This window comes from Rhipicephalus microplus, chromosome 10 (assembly GCF_043290135.1).
Source record: "Rhipicephalus microplus isolate Deutch F79 chromosome 10, USDA_Rmic, whole genome shotgun sequence".
NCBI lineage: Eukaryota > Metazoa > Arthropoda > Arachnida > Ixodida > Ixodidae > Rhipicephalus > Rhipicephalus microplus.
Window position 1 is genome coordinate 45,846,421 of NC_134709.1, and position 16,049 is coordinate 45,862,469.

At 46.6% G+C, this 16,049-nt stretch overlaps 1 long non-coding RNA gene across 1 annotated transcript in view; it reads left to right on the forward strand.

The window, feature by feature from the left end:
* Window positions 1-4,120: 4,120 nt before the first annotated feature.
* LOC142774370 (uncharacterized) overlaps window positions 4,121-16,049 on the forward strand; it is a 186,552-nt gene continuing 174,623 nt past the window's right edge. The window contains exon 1 of the long non-coding RNA XR_012886364.1: window positions 4,121-5,081. This is a non-coding gene — a long non-coding RNA (uncharacterized LOC142774370). The remainder of the gene's footprint in view (window positions 5,082-16,049) is intronic.

Sequence of the window (16,049 nt, forward strand, 5' to 3'; positions counted from 1 at the left end):
TTTCTATTCAAGAGAGTTTGACCTGAACAAACGAAAAAGTTATACAAAGCTTTGACATCGCTAAGAGTGAATAACAGCGCAAATAGCAGAAGGTCACATAACAAAATATGCAAGGCGTTGAGCTTTCAACAAGCTTTGCCACGGTGGTCTAGTGGCTAAAATACTCGGCTGCCAACCCGCAGGTCACAGGATCGAATCTCAGCTGCAGCTGTGGCATTTCCGATGGAGGAGGAAATGTTCTAGGCCCGTGTGCTCAGATTTGGGTGCACGTTAAAGAACCCCAGGTGGTCGAAATTTTCTGAGCCCTCCACTACAGCGTCTCTCATGATAATATGGTGGTTTTAGAACGTTAAACCCGACATATCAATCAATCAAGCTTTCAACGACTTATTTCTATGGAAAGGCTTCACTTTTTATTCAGTTACACACAATAGCCACTGGAAATGATTGCACGGCACATGAAATCACCGAGGCAGGAAATAGTATTTTTTTAAACGATGAATGAGTCGGCATTCCATCTGTGCCACTGACTGACAATGAAAATACGTACTTAGGTTTGTTCCCTTGGCGAATTTTTCGCGATGTCATACTGTTCCACGCAGAGTTGCTGCACCAATGTGTAACTGCACGAAAAGTGCATGTTTAAAAAAAATACCTTGGAAGATCAGCACTATGTCTGCTGCCTCTGGTCTCCTCCGTTGAGCGTACTCAATGATTTTTTTACTAACACGCCAAATCATACAGCCTTTGGTATCGAGTGCGACAACATGGGCTGGAAAGCGCGTTTGTCAGCCGGCCACTTTCGAGGCACCCTGCAGCTGAAACGAACCACTTCACAGACCACCATGATGGCGGAGGAGCCGGGGTGGGTGTCGCGTGTTACCTATAGCGGCCACCTGGTCATCGAAGCGGCGCGATCAAAGTTCGAACGGTCATTCGCGCGGGTGCCCGCACAAAGCTGCCCACAAGCGACCACGAGAGCAAATTGCATTTCGATCGCCGTCGAGACATATGCGGCAAGCCGAATGACCATGTCGAGATTTGTGAGCACGTATGGATTCGTTCGTCGGGCTTTCCCAACATTACGGCCGAGGTCATTTGGGGCAGCGTCAGACGCCTAATGCGACAATCGCACTGTGCGAGGCTAAAATTACGTATTTCGTTCAATCTGGGTATACCTCTACACTACGCAACGTAAACGGGACATTTATTATCGCAGGAATGATGCGGCGTCTCGTTTCTTGGAAAGCGGGTGTTAGCGCTTCTAGAAAAAAAAAATTGCAGCCGAGCATCACGCACAGAAAGCGTTCATAATATTTATGAACACTTACATAATTATGAATAATAATAATAAAAACAGAACAACTAAAAATGCATCAGACGCTCTTCGTGCCGTGACTTCATACAGATAACATCATACCTTGGCCCTCTCACTGTTTATAAACATGTATTTAGAAAAAATGTTTAACGATTACGACTACTTCGTATTCAACTATGAGAGAGCACTGAGCCGTACCGCTAAAGGTTTGAGAAGCATTGACCCTTGACGACTTCCCGTTTGGTCCACCGATGTGCCCTATTAGCATCGGTGGGCAAGAAGAGCTTTGCAAAGTAGCCCACTGATTTTCTACACTTTCCTTCCCTTACTTGGCAAAATATATTCAAATGAATAATATTTTAAAATACATAAAAATGAAAAAAAAACTCGCTCAAGCATTACGCACATTTCTTTTATCTGAAAGACTAAAGAGACACTTTCCGTACCCTTGAAAAAAACTTCACAACGTGCTTTCAGTTTCGAAGTTTGGAGCCGGTCAATAAGGTGACCGGAAGCTTTTTTGGGGGTACAACGCTTGCAAGCTTGAAACCGTCTATTCATTTTACAACAATTGTTGCCGTTTTACCTCCTTAAACAACGGTATTCGCATGAGAGACGCTGAAGTGGAACGATACAGAAATTTTGACTACCTGATGTTTTTTTAACGGGCCTTGATGTTTTAACGGGTCTGCACTCAAGTTTCCTAGCCACTATGCCACCACAGCGAGTGTTGCGTGAACTTTGCATGGGTGGTTGGCAGACTCATATGATTCTACTTGTTACAAACACTAAATGACCTCAGTTATGATTAAGGGAGTACGTTCTCGCTACTAGCACATATTCTGCGCGCAAGGACTCCCCCATAGTAGAGTATTTAGTATTCTAAATCGTAAACTACTTATTCTAAACACATATGCTGAATGTGTGTCAAATTTTTTCTTTTACTTTTCAACTCTAATATTGCAGTTCTTTTGCCAGTCTACCGAAACAGCACAAAGCTCTTCCATAGTAAAGTACAGCACCACCCACTGATAAAGGGAAGACTCTTATGAGCCCCTGTTATATTGCGGGCTTCAGAGCAAGCTTGCGTAGAAGCATTGCTCGTGCATGGAACTAGCATATCAAAAGGAGTCAGAACAGTCAACCGGCGGAGGTGTTATTCATATCTAAGCCACTATGCTCTCGCCAGAGAGCGGAACCCCGACATGGCAATCCAGACACGCCCATTGCGTGTTTTCATTGTACCACTGCACTGTCGTTTCTCACGACAATATAAAAACATCATCTTAACACCCATTACTGTTCACATCCCGGAAGACCTAGCGAACAGTGTCGCGTGCAAATGTAGTATCTAAAAGATAATTATGGCGTCTCTCATAAATACGTCGTGGTTTTGATATGTTAACCTCCGTCACTTATTATTAATAACAATAATGTTCAATGTGGACAACACTTAATCGTGGCCTCAGATAGTATGGCTGTCATTTCGTTCTGTCTACCCCTGATAAACATCATCACGCTATTCTTAGTTCACATATCTTTCAACGTGTGCGTTTCATCTTTATAGTGTTTTTTTTTCTTTCCTCCATTACAGTCAGCGACAACTGATTATAGGGGATCATTCACGAAGTTCCTTCAACGGAAGCACACCGGCGGAGTTGATTTCTCTCCGCACTTTCGGCGACCACCGCGGCTTTGTCGGACAGCCCCGAAACAGCTCTAACCGTGCCTCAAAATAACAGCGATACCGAGCGTTTTTGAAGTGGGCTCGTTTGCTGAAAGGAATCCCTCTCGCCACGTCGTATCTTCTTTCGCGCGTGGGGACACGTGTCCATAGTAGGGAGCGACGGTCCGCCAGAGTGGGGACGGACAACGAGATGGTCTGCCAAACTTCTCGCCCTTTCATTTTTTTTTGTCTCTTTATCACAACGTATGCTTTCCCTGCAGAGTCACAGGTATGCCGATGAAAGCGGGAAAACAGGATAGCCATTGAGTGCGAGCCAGAAATAAGAGGCTTGAAAGAACCATTCTCGTTTTCAGTGTTTCTCTTCAGGGATGATCGTAAACGAACCCTGTTTCAAGTTTCCTCCAAAGCTGTAGATGTGAGGGAGGGGGGGGGCTAAAGGGGGGTGAGGGATATTAAAGGACGAACCAATCAAAGAAAACGAAGAACATAAGCTCTATAAAAGTGGTAGTGATGGTGTGGTGAAGAGCAAGAATATCTGGATCTTTCACCACCAACCAACGTACGCGTTTCGCTTCGAAGCGGAGCTTTTTGGATCACCGCTCGCAGCAGCGACGCTATCCCTTTCCCTGCCAGAGCAGCGGCGACCCTAAAAGAGATCGGCTTCCCTCGGCACGACAGAAACCCATACACACTAGTGCATGTAGGACTCGCCCCTCATCCTTCTCGTCAGTTCTCGGTTCCTTCGGAACCCCCTCGGCCAGAAGCAGCCAATGGGGACTGTCGGCCGACCCGGCGTCGTCGTGACGTCACCACAATTTCATCCACAGTTTTCTAGCGTGTGTGCTTTCTCTTTCAGCCAGCTCCCTTCCCGGGCTCTTTTCCCCCGCAGTGTTCTGAGCCGAGACCCACCCCATCCACTGCCCGCCCTTTCCCAAACTTCTCACAGACGCCTGTCGTTCTTTTCCACTCAGTATTAGCGTTCGAACCTGCCTGCTCCCTCTCCCTCTTATCGTCCTCCTCTCCCACGTAGAGCCCCCACGATATCGCCTCCTGGCGGCGAGAGGGCGCAACTTCGCAGCGGGCCTCGCCTTCCCGGCAACAGAACGTGAGTCGGGGCCGGCACCTCAACGCCGCCACCCGCCCGCGGGTTCGACCGTGGCGCGTAAGCGTGCAAGACCCTCGTCGAGTAGCGTTCGTGCGTGGCGGAAGCAACCGACGTGCTAGGGAAGCGAAAAGTATGAGCCACGTTACTCACGTGTCAGCTCCACTGCATTGCACCGGTGCTTGCGGAGAAGAGGGCCGATAGAAGAGAGGCAAAGTTTCGGGAAGTACTGAGAGCGAAAAAGCATAACGCGACGAGAAATGAATGAAAGAGCAGCAAGAGCCAAGATGACCCACACATTTCAGCGGCTGTTTTCCGAAAGTCGTCCTGTGGTTTTTGGCGGGGCACAACTGAAACGTGTCTTTCCTGGAATCCCGAAGAAAACAACTTTCCCCCACTTTGTGACTTCGAAGAGAAAGATTATAGCAGGACAGAAAAAAGAAGAAAAAAAGAGTAGGAGAGATCGCGGCTACTTTTGTACCAAGCCAGGGGAGAAAGAAAGTGTTGTGGTCCCGTCCGACAAACTTCTCCGCCACCTTCCAAGGGCCTCGTATTTCCAAGCAGCTACTTCTACCAACTCACCGAAAGTTCCCTTCACTGGACGAAAGAAAAAAAAAGAACTGTGCCGTTATGATCGAGCCTAAAAGCAAGGGAGTGAACTGAGCGACACGTCGACGCCTGAGCCTGTTCACCTCCCGGAAAACGCAATCTTCCTTCGCGCTAGTCTCGAGTAGAACTCACGCCTGCCACCGTGTAAAAGACGAACTGCTCGCAATACGCGCGTTGCCGCACCGCTGGTGCGGCCGGCTGCGCAGCAGAAAGCCATCGATCGCACTCCGACGGACCCCTCCAGCGCCCCTTCCGAGCACAGAGTCTCCTTGCCGGCGTAGCGAGAACCTCGGCTCAGTCGTCGTCGCCGGTGAAGCAACAGGCGTCCGGCGCTCTCCCTTCGCTTCGTGGGCCCGCAGCAACAGGTAACTGGATTCTCCCGTCTTTTGCTCTCGCGCTGCGGCCGCCTCCGTGTCTATCGTTGCAGTGAAAAAGCGACGAAGTTTTTCTGCTTCTTTTCTCTCGTCGACTCTGCGCGTTTTTCTTTTCATTTTTGTTTTGTTGTTAGCATCACCACACACCACTCCCTGGTGGTGTTCGCTTTCTACCCTCTTAGCAGCGGCTCCTTTTCCCGTGTCTTTCTTTTCTGGTTCTTTCACGAGGCCTGCCTCAAGTCGTCGCTCTTTGGCCCTGCCGCTATTGCCATCGCCGCAATCATCGGCGCTCGGAGCTAAGCCCCTTTTCGCCGGCGTCGCTCGCAACCTCTTTTGCCACCGTGGCTAGCGGACGTCCAGGGAATGAAAAGGAAACGCTTTCTTTTGTATCGTAGTTGCGGCTAGTCGATCGGATTGCTAAGAGTTGCAGAGATACAGAAAAGAGAAAAAGGAAAGGAGTGATAACGCATCGTTTATTTTGTGCCTTTTCGACGACCGAAACGTTTTCAAGGAAAGCCGACTCGCTAGGTGTGTTTACTTTCGACGTGGTGGTTTTCGTTCGCGTACTTTCAGACTTGAAGTCACTTTACTTGTCTGACGTTTTGTTCCTTTCGGTCACCACTGCTCGAAAATTGGGCCTTCAGTAACGCCAGAACGTAAACCTAGTTATTGTAATCGTCTGTTTTGTTATAACGATAGGATGTCGTGGCACAGAATTCACTTCGAGGTGATTGCTTCTACCGATACCAATTAAAACTGCCGGTACCTATAGACTGAACTACTTGAAAACATTGAAAAAACTAATGAATTTTCCTGAAACAGATTTGCTAGCGTCTCTAGTCAGGCGCGAAAGGAGTGACACTCGTTTATGCATGTCGTTGGTTCACTTCTCCAGCGGAATGAAAAACTAGGCTTTGTGTCGTTTTTAACTCACTTACCAGATGCATGTGCTGCTCTCAAGGCGATACAACTCATCTCGCTTGAGATTCGTAAGAGTTGAACTTCAAACACTTTCTAACATTAAGGTAGTGCTCTTACATCCGTGATAATTCGATTTGCATCACGAGAAAAGCAGTAGTTCGCGTGCGCGCTCACTTTGTTCAATCGGTGGCAACACTGCTCACGCTTCTATGAAAATTATTTAACCGGCGTCGCCTATTCGGCGGTAACTAGGTCACCTCCCATGCTGGAGACCAACGTAAATTGTGTCCATCTTATCTTTTAGTGTGCGCAAAAGAGTCATTTCCAACACATGCCGCGCACACAAACCAAAGCTCTGCGATAGTCAAAAGTTACAAATTGAGGTACAGGTATCAGACCACGATTCTCGATACTCAGTGCCGCGCTAAGACTCTGCACTGAAAAGGAGCTTGCCTGCTTAACTTAGTGTACGAGTTTGTGTGTTGATTCGTGTTACGCCTGTTTACGCGCGCACTGTACTACAAACGATGTGTATTGGAGCGTCATTGACCGTGTGTCTGCAACATAAGCCTAAACGTAAGGTTGATTTCTGTGTGTTTTACGTGCCCAAACAAAGACACGATTAAGCGGTTCGCCGTGGTGAAGAGATTTGGGAATTTAGACACCGTGGTATTCTTTAACATGCATACAAATCCAAGTACACGGGTGCCAGTCATTTCTCCGCCATAGAAATGTGACCGTGGCGACCGGAACCTAACGCATGTCCTTCGGGTAAAGTAGCCGAGCACAGTAACCATGGCAACGCCGGGGTGGCTCTCCAACCTAATCATAACCACTGACGTAAAAGAAAAGCTAATAGTCAATAAAAATAGATTTAGTCATCATAATCAACGAAGAGTGGGGTGGGACAGAGGTTTTCCTCGCCTTGCCCCCCAAAAACTGCCGGGTTAACGTTAAGTAAAGTTTATTCATCACTTCATTAGGTAATAGTACAAATTTAGCAAAATGTCCCGCTGCGCCGTGTTGTTACATTTCGTTGGCAAATATTCCTGCAAGTTCCCCTACTGATTGACGCAGTCGCAGTACCATGAAAGCAGCTAGGCACCGTCAATCAGAGACCGCAGATTAACACTATGAGACTTAATTGAAGCTAACTGTGCGCATTAAGCAAGAAGTATTGTAGTTTCTACTACAAGGACATTCTTTCCATTTACGCAAAAGCTTAAAGGCTCATTTAAGTAAGTCCCAGTGAAACCATGAACTAGGTTAGGAAGAGTTATCACGTGCCTCCCTCTATAATGTTCCTGTGCTTGGCGAATAGCGGAGCCTAAACAAAACACGGAAGTTTAGAGGAAGACAAACAGAATGTGATTATGGCTGTTTGACTCGTCATCACTGAATTTGTGATATGTCAGCGTGAGCATCCTCTAATGAGTTGTGTGATTTCTTATGCTAAACAAGAAGCCAATGCATAACACTTCCAAAAACGTTGCGTTTTTTTGTTGAAAACGCGGCGCGTTTGCATGAGTTCGAAAATTTTGGACTCAAAAAGCTTAACAAGTGTCACGAATTACTCGAAGCATTCCAGTGAAATGCGTTCATGTCTTGTGGACGCACACCAGAGAGATAGAGGTGATGGGCAGAAAGTGGCCCTCAATACACTAGAGTATTGCGATCATGCAGTAGCCATATTCATTCCACACTCAAATTCGCGGCATGACGAGCTCTTAAAGTCACCCTCGTCCAGAAGGCAAATAGCACTCTTCCACTCTCCGATAGAATATCTCTTAGTGCTGAAGCGTTCGTGACTTCGGACGCATGGCCATAGCCGTATACTGACTTTACTCACTGCGTTGTTTTTGCCGTGCCTGAACAACATAACTTTTGCTATTGATGATTGGCTGCGGAATCGCTTCCCTCAATAGAGACCTCTGCAAATATATCCAGAATTGTCCTTGGCAATGAACAGCTCTTTAACACAAAATAACAGATGTCCCCTTTATAAAGTTGTTTCTATAAGCTCCACAATGAATTCCCAAGGTTTATCGGATGTAGCATAGGAAAAGCATCTTCACTCCGAAATTCACTGAGTTCTCTTCACTGGTACTGCTCCCTCGCGACCAGCGGAGGCTCCAGGTTTGTGGTGCCAAATGCTTTCTTTATCATAATATTGTTAACGTGGTAACACTTTTGTATTTTCGTTGTGGCAGTCGGCAGCTTTCTCATATATCGTCAAGTTTTTATGACGATGACGTGCGCAGAACATGAGCTCACAACGATGCAGCTTTTTAACGGGTGAACTCGCGCGGAGTAAAAGATAAACTCAAAAGTACAATCCACACTCGCTGTACAATGACAGCGGTTAACACGCGTGTAAGTAGTTATTTGTCTAATCAATAATGAAACGATCAGAATTTTATACATGCAGGATCAAGCATTTAAGCGTTATCACTTGTGGCCGCATTAGTTGCAAAACAAAGTCATCTTAACGACGTGTGTTTGGAAAAAGTGGTTAACGATTTATAGTACTATAGATACTCTACTATTGAGGCCGTCGCCTCAACGGCGGTCTCTGGGTACGTATATTAGCACGTATATTACGAAACTGGCGCGTTCGCGCAAGCACATCAAGACAAAGAAGAGATGCACACAAACGAGCGCAAGGACGAGCGTGAAATAAATTTCACTCTTGTTTTCTGTTCATGTGATAATTTGTGGCATATGCGCTTTTTATGAGCTTTTTTTTACTACATCAAGCAGATATGAAGATTAATAAGTGAATGTTTTCAAGAAAATAAACCAGTTATTAGTAAAAACTGTGCTCGTCCGTGTGTATGTCTCCTTTGCATCCTTGTGCTTGGGCAAAAACAGTGAATTGGTTTAAACAAGGCTAATGGGAATGTTACTACAGAATATACTTGACCAATAGCGTTATGCGCACAATCTTATCGTAAATGCATAGAACAATTGGGAAGGTTACCGAGTGGTGATAATTGTAACAGCTCGTTCATGGGGAAATACAAAAAAGAAGCACGCCTGGCATTTTTTAATGAGGAAACCCGTACTATCTGCGAAAGAGACAATGCGCACAGAGTTTACAAACGCTCGATAAACAACTTCAACGCAATATAATTTTGTTCGACATAACTCAGCTGTCAGGCCCGTATTCTCAAACCAACCTTATCCTTATCTCGCTTTTTTTATCGGTGGTGCACCCGAACGCATAAATTTCAGCGCATTTGTTAAACATTTCTTTTCATTCTTTCTATCTCACTCCTCTCTCGTTGTCTATTTTATCTTTTCCCTCACATTTGCCTTCTCCGCGGCGTAGTGTAGCCTACCGGACTGCTGCCTGGTTAACCTCTCGGCCTTCTTTCTTTTGTATTCCATTCCAGCCTTGTGGCATGAGTGCGTTCGATAAACTATGTCGGTTTTTCTAAACCAATCTCGTAGTTACCTTTTACGCTGTTACTGTTTTTGTGCCCTCATAACGAATGTAACGTGTGCAAAAACATAAGGGAAACGCGAGATAACGATTATGTTGGTTTGGGAGTATACACAGGCCTTATAACATAAGGCACGTGCTGAAAGTCGAAGTGGGCCTTATTGAGTTTATGCACCCTCCCCTCCTAACCTGCCATGGGATTAGCGTAAGATGGGAGCAGTTCATGCCTTTTACTTGTACTGGTAACGATTATAAAGATGATATTCAAAGAGTGTGCGTTGCTTGTCTGTGAGCTGCGAACGAGTACCTTCCTCACCGATGTTGGAAAAGCACGGACATGTTTGGAAACACTTCGCGCCCACCCATTTTTTTTCAATTGCGTTCAATGCGCGAGCAAGCCCTTCAAATTGATCACGAAGTTTATCATTTCAAATTGCGTGTTGATACGTTCCCCTTAAAGAATGAACAGAAACTTCAGCCTTATACTTTCATGTAGTGCTGAGCGATATTGATATTTGTGACTAATAGGCTTGTTCAGGTCGAAAAAAGAGGACAACGAATATTTCAAGGTGTTTATTTGGACTAATTAGTACTTCATTAAACAGCTAATTAGAGCCATCTTCAGGAAAAAAATGTCACACACACAAATACAGTTCAGTGGTATATTTTAAGGCTTAAAATGTTAGAATTAGTAAACAGGCCTTGCAACACGTTGCCCAGTTACATAGAAATAGTCATACTACAGGAGCATAGCGCTTCATAACTCTCATGCCGCAAAAATGTTTAGACTCCGATAAGTACGCACGGAGTAAAAAAAAATTGTTCCGAACTTCAAGCGTTTTCTCGCTCATTTCGCACTAGCCAGCGTACTGATAGCTGCGTATGGAGGGGAAAGGGAAAGGGGGCAAGATGTCTCCCTTTTTCAGGTCGTGAAGACCTGGAGCATGTTCTTTCTTTCTTTCTTTCTTTCTTTCTTTCTTTCTTTCTTTCTTTCTTTCTTTCTTTCTTTCTTTCTTTCTTTCTTTCTTTCTTTCTTTCTTTTTTCTTTCTTTCAGTGCGATCGCGATTACGGGCGCGGACATGTGGTGACATCCTGCGGCGGTTACGGCAACTATGCAGCTCATGAAGCTCAAATGGCCAAAGACCGTGTAGCTATTCTAAACGGCGCAGTGATTCGGCTATATGGCCTAATTTCTCGAGAGAAGAGGGAGCGAATCATCATCATCATCATCATCATCATCATCAGGCTGACTACGTCCACTGCAGGACAAAGGCCTCTCCCATGTTCCGCCAGTTAACCCGGTCCTGTGCTCGCTGCTGCAAATTTATACCCGCAAACTTCTTAATCTCATCTGCCCACCTAACCTTCTGTCTCCCCCTAACCCGCTTCCCTTCTCTGGGAATCCAGTCAGTTACCCTTAATGACCAGCGGTTATCCTGTCTACGCGCTACATGCCCTGCCCATGTCCATTTCTTCTTCTTGATTTCAGCTATGATATCCTTAACCCCCGTTTGTTCCCTAATCCACTCTGCTCTCTTCTTGTGTCTTAAGGCAATGGAGGCGAGCAATGGAAAGAAAAATGGTAGGTGTAACCTTAAGAGAGCGAATAATAGGTGACTTTTACCACTAATTTTAAGTTCCCAGTCACGTGCTGCGGTACATGTTCTGCACCGCGTGTATTCAAGAGCCTCGACTACTGATCGGCAATATTTTCTGACCACGCTCAAAAAGTTTCGCAGGGTCCCCTTAAGTCCTATAGTGCTGCTTTCATGTGCTTGGAGAAATAGTGTACGCCGCGTAGCCTTTCGCTTCGTGAAAATACATTGAATAGAACAGCTTCTCATGACCACACCGCTGTATCTAAGGAACGTTTGCAGCCTTACCAATTCTCTCTGATGTCCTTTTTAGATATTCTCATTTTCTCTCTTTCTGTCTCTCTTTGCACCCTCTTTCTTGCTCCAATTGCCCACCCCCCATACTTGGTTGCAAACAGTACGCTCATATAACCTCTCGGCCTCCCCTCCATCTCTCTATCATAGCTTTCCGCTGTACGCTTTGTCAAATTGCTTTATGAAGATGACCTGCACTTAGCTTTGATCTTCGTGACTATAGCGTCTTTGAATGACGCCGTGCCTTAAAGGCGTAACGACCACATCTTACGAACCTTAAAAAAAAGCAGTTCAAATCCTAATTCTGCACCGTGCTTCGTAAACTACTGTTTTTAAATGAATAGTTATCAGCGAAGTTCGACAGCATTAGAGAACGGGGATATTACCCCAGCGTACTTTAATTACAACACCTACGCTCAATAAGCGACCTTCCAAACCTCAATTTTTGCCCGTGAAGAAACAAGCTGCACGGACAGGAACGTATGTTTCAGTTTTGGTCTAGGCGATGTGTTTGCGAAAAGCATTTCATGCTTTCAAAGAGCTGATCTCGTTAGGGTTCAAGTTTCGATAAGGGTAGTGAAAATTAAAGAAATATATACAAGAACCCCGAAAGCATTCACGTAACCGTACCGAGGCCACAATCTTGTAAGGAGAGATATGTCTACATAAGCGGCGTTATTTTGCAAACATTGTTTCACTGCCTCTTCGAACACGCCACGAGCGAATGCAGTGAAAGAAAAAAAAACACCGAATGGAAAAAGAACAGCGGCTGCCGACTACGATTATGCTCGCCAAAAAAATGTATTCAAATGCGCGTGCCAAGGTTATGAGTCGCTACAGAGAAAAATTTAATCCGAACACCAAGCGACGCCACAACAGAGCAGCCTCGCCGAAACAATAGCGGTCTCGAGAATCGAGCGCAGCATGCAAGGCGACACCGGCCACAATCAGCAATGTCTCGGACCGTCAACATCTTCCACCCTCCCCGCAAATCTTTTCGATTCCCACTCAACCCCCCATAAAACCTCATTCGCTCTGAATACGAGAAACAATCTTTGTTTGCCACGCAGAGATCAAACCTTGGTGCCTCTCTCCCCCTCCACCATCCTCTGCTGCACCGCAAGTATCGGGTGATATCTGCTTTCCCGTAGCCCAGTCTCCCCCTCAAATTCGGTTTTCCGTCTCCCCGCTATAGAGATGGTCTCCCCGCCCCGGTGAACAATTAGGAACACCCAAACGAATGCATCCCCTCTTGCGCCCGCACCCCGCGCTCCGCAGCACACACAGCACACCGGCGAATGCGTCGCTTTACCTACGCAGAAATGTAACTCTATACTTCTCCACGCGGAGCGCGTTCCTTCTCATACCTTCAACCATGCGTTGCCGCTGCAAACCGCGAAAGGGAACCGTTGATCGGAATTGGACGGACGCGCGTGACCGAGCAGTCCTTCATCGGCGTTGTAACGCGTAGGGCTGGGGCACCACGGCAGGTGCTGCCGTTCACTGCGATGCCGGGAAGGTTGGCGGCGATGCCGGCAAATTATTCACAGAGCCGCTCGGTTAATTTGAGCCACGAATGCTCCGGCTACGTGTGTATAGTATCGAGAGAGAGAAAGAGAGAATTGAGCAGAGAAGATAATTACCCCGCCCCAGCTCTAGGGGCTATCGATGCCACTCCAACTCCGCTTGGCTGGCGTTAAATAGAAAAAAAAAGATATCGTCACGGTGTCGATGGAATGTATACGTTTGGCACCATAATTACGCGTAGAAAGGCGAGGAGCGCTGAGAATAACGTCGGTGCTTTGCTCTCGGGGCCACGCGTTTTCGCTCCAACTATACATAGTCGCGGCATCATCCTGCAAGGGCGTGTGGCAGATGATAACCCTCACGGCACCTCCATAACCAAGTGGGATATCTTTTCTCGAACGTGCTCTTCGCAGTAGTCGAAGCGTAGACAGTCGAGCAGCAAGTCCCACCACGGTCTTTATATGCTCTTCAGTAACGTTTGCTGATAGATAAGCTGGTGATGCACACTTATTATTGGAGCTGCAGCATTTGTACAAACGAAAAAAAAAAGCCTTGCCCTCTTTTTTTTTAATTTGCTTACAACGAATGTCCAACACCAATAAGAAGCACACGACTCGTCCTCTCTCTTTATTTGCAGTTAAAGTACCACATTGCATCTTCCCGTACCGAAGGCTACAAATAATGCCCTCGATGACATGGACAAAACGCTAAGAAACTGAATAAACTGTAGAAAGACTTTTAACGCAAACTGTTTTATGTCGAGCTCTATCACGGCTCTACTGCAGACGGATGTGGCATTGTAGAATATACAACAACAGATTGCAAAGAAAAAGAACTAAAAGAAAAGGACGTTCCATCACCGGGAGTCGAACCTGTGACATCTCGCTCCAAAGCGCGAGATGACTCGGCCACAAAGCCCACAAACATCGAACCATTTACATACACCATTTACCGTTGGCCGCCCGCAGAAATGCGTGAAACTTAGCGTGTGTTTTCGTTACCACTAGCAAGAAGGCACGAAAAGTGTGCTTTAGAGGTCGTCGTGCCACTAATTAAGACGCGCGTGCGTGCCTCTGCAGAGCGTGGTCTCTTGTTCGTGAGTGCTTATCTCGTGATGGGGTTGGCTTGTAATTCTTGTGCTACATCGCAAGTTTGTATCGAAACTACAGAGATATACACCATTTGCCGTTGGCCGCACGCAGATATGCGTGGCACTTATATCCGTGCACTGCAGCGAGGAGAGTCACAAAATGTGCAGTAATGTCTCCACGCCCCAAGCGGATGCCACAAGGAGGCTTGTCTGCCTTGTCAGCTATTCCAATGTAAAAGAAAAATGATTTGGTGAAAGCCGCGCTTAGCCGTCATCAACAAAGCAGACCTCTTTTCAGTGGAGAAGTAGTGTTTCCTGATGTAGTGCAAGGGAAAAAAAATTGTTTGAGAATGCTAAACGTTGCGCCGTTCATCGTATAAGTGTTCCACGACAACCACCTCAGGAGATCATTGCTTTAAAGCGAAGAAAGACAGAGACCAAGAGACAAAAATGCCGACGGGGGACATGGAGGTTATCAAGGTGATATATCTGCACTACACTTGATAAGTGATAATGAAAAGAGCATGAGCATATAAAGATGCCACATTCATGTTACGACAATGTCAACGCCCTGACGGCTCGCAAAAAGAATTCAGAATGCACAGTCACTTGAAGATAGTTTCTTATTCCATCCAAAAGCATTCTCTCTATAGCGACAAAATTGGTGAGTAAAAACGAGGGATACGTGTTGTTTTCGAGCTACTTCGTACAACTTTCTTTTTTTTTTAACAAAAAAGACAGGTAAAACGGAAGTAAAAAAGCTGAGACGAAAGAGGTGCTCCTACACACATACAACAACAACAACAACAATAACAACAACAACAACAACAACAACAACAACAACAACAATAAGAACAACAACCACAACAACAACAAAAACAACAACAACAACAACAACAACAACAACAACAATCCAGGAAACCCATCTAGAGAAATTTTCCTCGACTCATTTTCTTTCCCTGACGTCGAAGGAATGAGACAGGTACACGGACGAACCGACAAACAAGTCTTATCTCACGACTTCGGCACCGAGACAGGCGTCGCTTTCCTAAACGCCCAGGGGCGCGCTAAAGAGCAGGTGCGTTGTTCGGCGTCCGCCTCCAGGAGCACGCGCGGAGTCCATGTCGGCAAGTCAGGCGGGCGTCAAGACACGAACCCGCTTCTTCGCTTATACACAGGGAGAAGGCGGAACAAGCTCGACAGGGGGCGGCAGGAGACGCAGCGTAGTGCTTGTCCCTTCCCGAGTGGTGATCTGGGTCTGGAAGGCACCTTGATCGGTCGGCGACGCAGAACAATGCGGGCTTGCCTCCTTCCCTTTTCCCTACATCCCAACATTTCCTCACTCTCTGTTCTCCCGCGATACTCGCTTCCACATCTCCCTTCCTTCCTACACATCCACGTGCTCCCTCCTCCTCTTTTCACCAGCGACACTCCCACATTGTTCCCCGCTTTACCGCTAGGTGGCATGCGCGACTCCCCGAGTTTGGCGGGCTGGTGCAAGGAAAGAACGGGGGATTCGCGAGGGATGCAATAGGGAATGGGGACAATGCCTCGGCGAGTCACGGCCGGTGCCTCAGGTTCTGCCAAGGGTTGTACGGCGCTCGCTCATCCCTACGTTCTCCAGGAGTATTCGAGCTTAGCGGCTGCCAACGTTGGAATGTGAGCGGAATGGAGACGGGTAGTGAATAGGGAGCCTGTATATTTTGTATACGAAGGCATCTCTTTCTTTTTTTCAATTTTTGTTCCCCATAGCTTCAACAACGAAGGTAAACGTTAAAAAAACGAGAAAGAAAGCAATGTTAGAAGATTAGAAAAAAGGGAAAGAAAAGGGGAGTTGCTCGAGCGAGGCCGGAGGAGATAGCACGAACCATTACGCGCGTATAGTAATGCCGTTGCGTGGGCCGTACAATGAAAAGCGAGGCGGAATGGCACCGCTAAATGATTCAGTTCGAGTACACGACTGCTGGATGGAGACGTCGACGACGAGCGACAGTGGACAAGGCTATCACGGCCGGAGCCTTGTTGTTTATTTACGGGCGAGCGCCGTCGATGTAGTGGGCGAAACAACTCCGCCGCGTTTTGTATT